The sequence below is a fragment of the Palaemon carinicauda genome, chromosome 9, assembly GCF_036898095.1.
Source record: "Palaemon carinicauda isolate YSFRI2023 chromosome 9, ASM3689809v2, whole genome shotgun sequence".
Classification (NCBI taxonomy): Eukaryota; Metazoa; Arthropoda; class Malacostraca; order Decapoda; family Palaemonidae; genus Palaemon; species Palaemon carinicauda.
Window position 1 is genome coordinate 91710946 of NC_090733.1, and position 9457 is coordinate 91720402.

Here is a 9457-nt window from a genome sequence, read left to right on the forward strand (position 1 = left end):
CTTTCGTGGATTGGAAAGAACGTATAGAAGAAAGTGGTTGTATGTATACATATAAAAAAGAGAGTAATAGTAGCGCAGAAGATAAGAGGCAATTTGAAAAGCTTCAAGATATGCTATTAGAACAAAATATGCAACAAATAAACCACATTCCAACAAGAAAGGAAAATGTCCTAGATCTAGTATTTGTGAATGAGGTGAATTATGTTAAAGAAATAATAGTGTATAACACGGGAATTTCAGACCACAATGTCATAGAATTGATAGTTCATTCCAAAGCAAGTGATCGCAGAATTAATAAAAGCACAAAACTTTGGGAAGGATATGGAAAATATAATTTTTACAGTAAGAATATAAAATGGTCAGAAATAAATGAAGAACTGAATAAAGAATGGAAAAATTTATTTGTAAGTGATAATATACAGGTAAATACGGACATACTGTACAAAATACTGGAGAAAATTGTTGAAAAATATGTACCGAAAAAAAAACAATAAACAAAAGATGTGCATACCAAGACCCAGAAGGATCTTATTTCAGAAAATTAGAAAGTGGAAGAAAAATCTTGCAAAAGAAAAAAATTTGTGGAAAATGATTGAAATAAAATGTAAGATAGAAAATGCAGAAAAAAAGATTATACAGTCGAAAGAAAATGAAAAAAGAGACTTAAAAGAAAGGACACTTCAAAATATAAAAAGAAACCCCAAAGTAATTTACTCCTATGCAAAAAAGATAAATAAAGGGAGAATAGAAATAGGCCTTCTAAGAATTGAAGGACGGCTAACGAATGAAAAAAAGGAAATATGCAACATATTAGCAGAAAAATATAAGAGTGAGTTCACGCCAAGAATTGCGAATGAGAATAATGAAACAGAAATGAGAGAAGAAAATGTTGAATATCTAACGGATATAGATATTAATGAAGCAGATATTGTCAAGGCTATCAACGAAATTAAAAATGGATCGGCAGCCGGACCAGATGGAGTTCCAGCGATTTTGTTAAAAAAAACTGCAAACACTATCGCGAAGCCACTTGCAATACTGCTAAGACAGAGTATAGATATGAGCGAGATATATGTTAAACATAAATTAGCTTATATAACCCCTATCTTCAAAAGTGGATCAAGACTAGAGGCAAGCGATTATAGACCTGTTAGTCTAACATCACATATTATGAAAGTGTATGAGAGGGTAATAATAAAAGAAAATAATGGATCATTTGGTTAGAAATAACTTGTTTAATATAGGTCAACACGGTTTTGTGCCTGGAAAAAGTACACAAACCCGACTGATAGCACACTATGAAAACATATACAAAAATATGATAAATGAAAAAGACACAGATGTGATCTATCTAGATTTTGCAAAAGCCTTTGACAAGGTAGACCACAATATATTAGAGAAAAAAATGAGAAAGCATAATATTGGGGGAAAGACAGGAAAATGGGTAAAAGAATTCCTGCAAAACAGAAAACAGATAGTGGTTGCAAATGACGAGAAATCGGATGAAGCTCAGGTAATATCTGGCGTGCCACAAGGTACGGTTTTAGCTGCACTGCTGTTTGTTATTATGATCTCAGACATAGACTGCGATGTTGAAAACTCTGTAGTGAGAAGTTTCGCCGATGACACAAGAATAAGTAGAGAAATTAATTGTGATGAAGATAGGAACTCACTACAAAGAGATTTAAACAAAATATATGAATGGGCGGAGATAAATAGGATGGTATTTAACTCCGATAAATTCGAATCAATGAATTATGGAAACAGAGAAGGAATGGTATATGCATACTAGGGACCTAATAACGAGACAATCACAAACAAGGAAGCAATTAAAGACCTTGGTGTAATGTTAAATAGGAATATGTTATGCAACAACCAAATAGCAACACTGTTGGCTAAATGTAAAGCAAAAATGGGAATGTTATTCAGACACTTTAAGACAAGAAAAGCTGAACACATGATTATGCTTTACAAAACTTATGTACGTAGTACACTCGAGTACTGCAATGTGATATGGTACCCACACTACCAAAAGGATATTGCAAAAATAGAGAGTGTACAAAGGTCCTATACTGCTAGAATAGAAGAAGTTAAGGACCTTGACTACTGGGAAAGACTGCAAATTTTAAAACTATACAGTCTAGAAAGGAGAAGAGAACGCTACATGATAATACAAGCATGGAAGCAAATAGAAGGAATTACTGAAAACATCAGGGAGCTAAATATATCAGAAAGAGCAAGCCGAGGTAGATTAATATTGCCAAAAAATATACCAGGAAAACTAAGGAAGGCGCACAGGACATTAATCCACTACGCACCAGCATTGATAATGCAGCGACTATTTAATGTGCTGCCTGCTCATCTAAGAAACATATCAGGAGTGAGCGTGAATATGTTTAAGAATAAGCTCGATAAATACCTAAGATGCATCCCAGACCATCTAAGACTGGAAGATGCAAAATACACCGGAAGATGCATTAGCAACTCTCTGGTGGATATACGAGGTGCCTCACACTGAGGGACCTGGGGGAACCCAAACAAAAAATAAGGCAATAAGGTAAGGCTCTCTCTCTCTCTCTCTCTCTCTCTCTCTCTCTCTCTCTCTCTCTCTCTCTCTCTCTCTCTCTCGGTATATATATATATATATATATATATATATATATATATATATATATATATATATATATATATATATATATATATATATATATGTATATATATATATATATATATATATATATATATATATATATATATATATATATATATATATATATATATGTTATAGGCACACTCACACGAAGATTTCTTTATGATAACACATTGACAACACAAAGACAATTGCCCCTAATGTAATTGTACCGCACATATTGTGTAATTTTTAGTGAGGATTAGTTACTTATTTCGCTTTAAAATAGAAGGACTGTATTAGTCATCTATTAATAGCTATATACTCAATAATGGTATCCTGATTTTCCAACTAGGGCTGTAGCTTAGTAAGTAAGTAAGTAAGTAATAATAATAATAATAATAATAATAATAATAATAATAATAATAATAATAATAATAATAATAATAATAATAATAATAAAAATAATAATAATAGAGCAGTATTAGTGACTAATGCTGTCTATTAATAGCCATATATAATGAGAGTGCAGCATGTCATTCTGAGGAACATTTGAAGTTGCAATTGAACACAGGTTTAAGAATCTGTTACATCTCCCTTGCTGCTGTCTTCCATTCTCCTCAGTAGCCTCTAATATCTGTGTAATTGATCATGATTTAAATTAAACAGCCCCATACTCATATGCATACGTAAACATCTATAGGAACAGATATATACACATACATACATACATACATGCATACATACATACATACATACATACATACATGCATACATACAATTAAAACTAACTGGTCTTCCTTTTAGTAGTAATATTAGTAATAGTGGTGGTAATAGTGGTTGTAGTAGTAGGATTGGTAGTAATATTGCCGGTAGTAGTAGTAGTTGCTGTTGATGATTATGTTGTTAATCTCTCCCTCTCTCTCTCTCTCTCTCTCTCTCTCTCTCTCTCTCTCTCTCTCTCAATAGCAAAATTACTAATTACAAATTTCATAAGGAGTAGTGTTATGAATCATTACTAAGTTGAAAATTATTACAAATTTCGTAATAAACATTACCCAGCTGCAAAATAAGAATGGTTAATTACTGAACTGAAAATCATTACAGACTTCGTACTAAATATTACCTACAGGCAGTGCCATTAATTGTACTATTAATGCCATAAAATAGGGTTTTCCATTTCGTTATATTATCAACTGCCAAAAATATTAATTAATTACAAAGTTGAAAATCACTACAAATTTCGTACTAAACGTTACTTACAGACAGAGCCCTAAGTTTTACTTTTACTAATATAAAAATACACTTATCATTTTGTTATATTATCAACAATAAAGACACATTAATTTTAGTTTTATAGAATCAGAAAAAATATATAACTGAATGTACTATTTTTCTTTTTTTTTCAATTTCCATTAAGATTTCAGTAAGAAGTAATTAAAGAAAATGATAAAAAGGATATACATATTATACGATGCTATACTAAGCTGAAGTTGTACATAATATTCTACGGACAATTAAGTACTGTTTCATGAATGAGCTGCCACATGTAAAGCAATCTGACAATAAACATGAGATTTTATGAAGAACTCTTTACATGTTATTGTACATTGTGAGCTGCATTCATCAATATGATGCACTTACGATTACATAACATAATTAACTATTAAATGACAAACTGTCATTCAATTTGAAAAGTCTACAGGCAGAAAACCCCAAGGCTTTGAGCGGTGAACAGTTAGTTAAGTAGTGCACATGAGTGTACTCTCATTATCTCATGCAGATAACTCGAGAAAAAGGGGTAATGGAATACCATAGTTCACAGGGCTATGGCACTACCCAATACTTGAAAACAATTGTTATATGATTAAAAGCTAGATTTACATAAAAAAATGAGTCATAATGGCAATTCATACGAAAAATAGACATCCAGGGAAATCCCGGTATTAGTTGAAATTTTATCCCGGAATCCCGAGACAAAGACATCCTTCTAAAATGAAAAACCCGGATATATATATATATATATATATATATATATATATATATATATATATATATATATATATGTATATATATATATAAATATATATATATATATATATATATATATATATATATATATATATATATATATATATATATATATGTATATATATATATATAAATATATATATATATATATATATATATATATATATATATATATATATATATATATATATATATATATATATATATATATATATATATATATATATATATATATACTGTATATGTACGTGCCCGTGTGTACAAGTAAAATCATAAGTTTCAAGGTTATTACCATATAAAATGTATTGAGCTAAAATAAGAATAAATTTATACATGGCCTTGGTTTCCCAATTAAGTCATCTTTTTTGAGGCTACAAATCTTTATTTAAATGAAAAGAGGATGATAAACGGTCTAAGGAGTACGAGCCTATAACTAAACGACATATTTTCCCATATGCAATCTGACCAGAAAAAAAAAAAAAAAATTGGTGGTAAACTGATTCTGTGTGAAAGGTCAAAATATATGGTGGCATAATGGAGACGTCCTTGCCTGGGAATTGCTAGACTGGAATTCAAGTCCAGCCCAAACTCGATAGTTTCTTGTACCGTCCGCAACCTCACCATCCTTGTGAGCTAATGGTGGGGAGTTTGGGGGGAGCTTAAAGGTTTACCTCCTTACATCAGCAGCCATAGCCTGGCCTTCCCTAGTCTTATCTTGGGTGGAGACGAGGCTTGGGCGCTGATTATCTATATATATGGTCATTGTCTAGGGTATTGTTACTATCCCTTGTCTCTGCCATTGATGAAGGCCCTTTAAACTTTAAATATATTGTAAGATCATGTATTACTCCTGCCAAACTACACAACAGTTAATCTAGCCATAAATGCTAAATTTGTTCTTATCATTTACCATAGTCAACAAATGCACACGAGTCCATAAAACTGTAAATTATAGATTTGCTAATAAACAGGAAGATCGTAACATTTTACTGTCAACCCCAGAAAAGAAAAGAAAAAAAAAAGGTTTTAGGGCACCAGCATCTCGTTTTATGAAAGTAATATCTCCTAATGCAGTATTCTTCCCTTAATGTTTCTATTAAATTTCAAATATATTCCATGTTGAAAAAAAAACTGCAATTTCTTCTATACGGATTGGAAATATATAAATTTTTTGGTGACCTTCTTTCTGGCTGATGTTTATTTTATTTTTCTACTGAAAAAAAAAAAAAACAGATTTTTAAATGCTGAACAAAAACTATAAAAAACTGTGGTGGTTTCTCTGTATACTATGTTCTTAGAGGATGAGGTTCCGGGAACGCTCAGCCCTCCCCATCCCTTAGGAGGGGGGAGGGAGTAGCCATTCCCTGGTGAGAAGGGAGTGCGTGTTCGTGTTTGCGCATTTCTATCTAGATATTTAGCCTTCATTTTTACGGGCCGCGCACACTAGTTTATATGTATAGTTGAGCTAATTTTAGCATTAACACAAAAAGATTATTATAATTAGGGAAACATTTTCCTATGCAGATGGAATCGTTTACATAATTCACTAGTAATTGATATCAAAGTCATCTGTTCTCTATTGGCCCCATACCAAATTAAACAGCGAGGTACAATTTGACTTTACCTTCCCTCTTTAATTTTCTTTTAATAAGGATACGCATGGGATGGAGAGCTATTTGTAAAAGAAATGAGATTATGAAACTTAAAATCCCACATTCTCTATAAAAAAGAAAAAAAGAAATGGACATGAGCAGGACATACGATGAAAATGAAAGATACAATATTGGAATGAAGAATAGTCCCTAAAGACTTCAAAGGAATCAGTGGAAGAAAGAAAATACGATGGATTGACGAACTACGAAATTTTACGGGTATAAACGGGCATAGAAAGAAGCATAGAAACAGCATGCCGAGGCGGGAGTTGAGGGACATGTCTGAGGACTTCGTTCTGCCCTGGACCAGCAGCAGCTGATGATGACGAAATAAAAAAAGTCAGGTTTTACCCAATTAGTGCCATTGGGAGGATGAACACAGAAGAGGAAGGGAGTGGACATTGCTTGATGCTACAGTACTTCCGTCTCTCCACCTTCAAAGAGAAAATCTCACAGGACCACTAATTAACTCCCTACCTTTCAGACACTGAAAATATTTTTCTCACTACCTCTATATCTTATTTATCTTGATCTTTTTAGTCTTAAAGTTACACATAGACTCATTTGCTAAAATATTTTTTTCTCACTACCTCTATATTTACTTCATGGTTTGTTTTATTAATAAAGTCGCAAATACGTTCAATACCTCGAATTGTTTGTTCAGTTTTATGCTTAACTATACAAGCCTCTTTTATTGGCTTAAGCCCCATGCATTTAAAAATCTACGTCATGAACGTGTTCTCATTGTCTTGACTTTCTGTTTATTAGTATAATTGACATTACTTTTTTTTTTATATCGTGCCGATATATTATATTTCAAAGTTAAGTTACAACTGATATATCAATATATATTAACACAATCTAGCTAAAAATATGATTCTTGCCATCGTACATTTGATATATATATATATATATATATATATATATATATATATATATATATATATATATATAAATTATATATATATATATATATATATATATATATATATATATATATATATATATATATATATATAAATTATATATATATATATATATATATATATATATATATATATATATATATATATATATATAATTATATATATATATATATATATATATATATATATATATATATATATATATATATATATATATATATATATATATATATTCTTACGAAGCTGGTCTAATGTAGAGTAAACATTTTATACATGTTTCTTATTTGTGTATTTAAGAGATGTATAGCCAGCTCATAAGGTGAGTTCCTCGCATGTAAGTTTAAGTAATTGTATGTAAATTACATAAGACTTTCTTCATTCATTTCATTGTATCTTTCCTTCAAGTCAGTGTATGGAAATTTACGTTATTTCTGAGAATGAATTTTTTATTTCATATATTTTTTTACAAAGTCTTATGTAATTCGTAAGTATGGTGTATGACCCATACAAGGTTTGGAAACTAGGGCTTATGTAATTTTCATGTTTTCACAAGGTTAGAAATGAAGAAAAGGTTTGATACAAAAAGTAAAGACAGACAGTTGTGGTAGAACAACAGGGGATGGTTTTCTTACCAATAAGGAGATTCCCACTCACCAACAAGTTCCAAGGATCCTTCAGGATTTTGAAGAAGATCAGTGACCTGACCTACGTTATCGAAACCCCAGGAAAAAGTAAAGTTAAAGGAAAGTACACGTTTACCTACTGAAACCATACTTTAGTGAAAACAAGACCAAAGCTTCACGGAGGATATGAGGTAGGGGCGGTAAGCAAAGTGAATAATTCTTCCGTTAGTAAGAACTTAGAAGAGAAATTAACTCCTTTGAACCAGGAGCAGCAAGAAAAATTAAGCCGATTGATTAAAAGTTTCCCTGAAATTGTCTCGGACGTCCTGAAACCAACCAATTTGACGATGCATGAGATACACCTTAAAACAACGAAAAGACCATTATATGTTTGCTCGTGAAGAAACCAGACGGATCTTTCAGAATGTGTACGCACTACTGAAAGTTGAATTCCATCAGTGTGGTCGATGAGGATCCCTTGCCACTCGACAACATCAGACAAACGAGGTTTGTCTCCAAGATCAGCTTGTTAAAAGGCTATTACCTAATTCCCCTGGACAGCAACGCAAAATTGTTTTCGGCTTTTACAACGCCGTTTGGGTTATTTCAATACACTGTAAGGCCATTTAGTCTAATGAACACACCCGCTACCTTTCAACGAGTGATGGATAACCTTTTAGGATCAATTGAAGGAGTAGGAGTATATCTTCGCATTATTGTGATATAATCATCGACCTGGGAAGAATATCTCCGAATCCTGAAGAAGGTATTTCAAAAGCTGCTAGGAGCACACCTGACGCTTAACCTGGAGAAGAGGGAATTTAGAAAGGCAACAGTTCGGTACTTGGGACTTGAACTAGGAAGAGAACTAATCCTTCCGGTAGCCTCACCCACCACCATGAGGAACTAATTACAACGATGTTTAGGGATGGCAGGTTTCTACCGACGTTTTTGCCCGAACCTTTCGGCTGAAGTCGCTTCCTTGATAGATTTGACTAGCCCCAAGAAAAAATTTGTAAAGACCAGCGAGTGCCAGGAATCCTTTGACAGAATAAAGGCCATATTACCTTTGAAAACGATACTGCGAGAACCTGATTTCATCAAAAACTTCCTTCGCCAACTGGACGCGCCATATAATGGGATTGGAGCTGTCTTATTACAAGAAGAAAATGAAGAAATTCTTCACCTAGTTTGTTTTATGTCGGTAAAGCTGAAGCAGCACCAAAGAGCCTATTCGGCAGTTGAAAAGGAACTGCTAGCGATAGTCACAGCGATAAGCAAATTCAAAGTTTTTGTAAATCGACCACAGAATAAGGAAATTATAATTTACTTGGATCTCAATCATCTAACTTTTGTTAATAAGATAACGAATAATAATCTAAGGTTAATTAGGTGGTCATTATGTTTGCAACCATATTGTATTAATGTAAAGCATATATCAGTAAAGATGACGTGGGCGCAGATTATCTATCTCAGGCTGAATTGGTGGATTTATGCCAGGAATAAATTATCTTTTTTAGGGGGAGCAATCTTAAGAAGCTGGTCTATTATAGAGTGAATATTTTATTAGTGTATTTTAGTTGTGTATTTAAGAGA